This window comes from Formica exsecta, unplaced genomic scaffold, assembly GCF_003651465.1.
Source record: "Formica exsecta isolate Colony F162 unplaced genomic scaffold, ASM365146v1 scaffold138, whole genome shotgun sequence".
NCBI classification, from domain to species: Eukaryota; Metazoa; Arthropoda; class Insecta; order Hymenoptera; family Formicidae; genus Formica; species Formica exsecta.
The window spans coordinates 1,356,109-1,357,217 of NW_021848711.1; positions in this window are offsets into that span (position 1 = coordinate 1,356,109).

The window sequence follows — 1,109 nt, forward strand, 5'->3', positions numbered from 1 at the left end:
TAAAATATAAATGATTTATTAATTTTATTTTAATATAAATTATATATTATTATAAATAATATTATATTATTATATAAAAATGCAATCAATTAATTTTGATATTATTATAAGAAATCAGTCAATTAATTTTAATTGATAATTTGGCATTATATAAATTAATAGTTATATCAAAACGATGCATGACAAACGGTCGTAATGTCTTACGACCATAAAAGAGCGTAAAATTACGCTCATGCACCGGCGATAATGATTAGCCGGCAATGGAAAGAATTTCTTTCCTTCATTGCCCTCTGATAGAGGTTGAAACTACATCTCTGGCTAGATGTAGCCAGAATAAATATGGCCAGGATCACCGAAAGGTAGGTCAAACTGGTCCAACGGAAGCAACATACGGTACATTCTATTAGGGCACGCGAGTAGGACGCGCAAATAGGATACGCGAATAGGACACGCGAGTAGGGCACGCGGTTAAGACAAATTTCTCCCCCAAATTTTGATAACCGCAAATTCCCGCTGGCTTAGCTAGCAAAGTAGGGGTGAGGACTATTAGGACCAATTAAAATTAAAAATTATTATATTTTCTATGTAACTGCCTTCGACATTGCAGAAGCGCGAGTATTCCAATTTTTATTTCAAATTTCATGATTTGATTTTGATTTGATTGCTATTTACGAATTTCGTATCGGAATTAAATATTCGTCAAATAAATTAATAAACTACATCGCGAAAACACCGCGTTCTTTCCATGTTCTTGGACGCGATCGCTGTCAAATATCGGCAAATTAATGTATTTAAATGCTACAAAAAAAGATTAATTATAACTTAGAATTAAGTATGCTTCATATTATTTTGATTTATTTTATATGTTGCCAAGTATTTAAATTAAATTTTTTAAATTTTGCTGTTATCGGGTTCGATTCGTCTCGAACAGTTGGTACCCAAGAATTATTCGTATTCGCACATTTAATACAAGCTACGATAAAGGTGCATGTATTTCATTATCTACAAATATAGTCGTTTGTAACCACATTTTCATAAAAATTGCTATATCCATTCATTTTTCAATAAAGAGATATATTTCTTAATAATGGAAGAACACATTTTCTCGC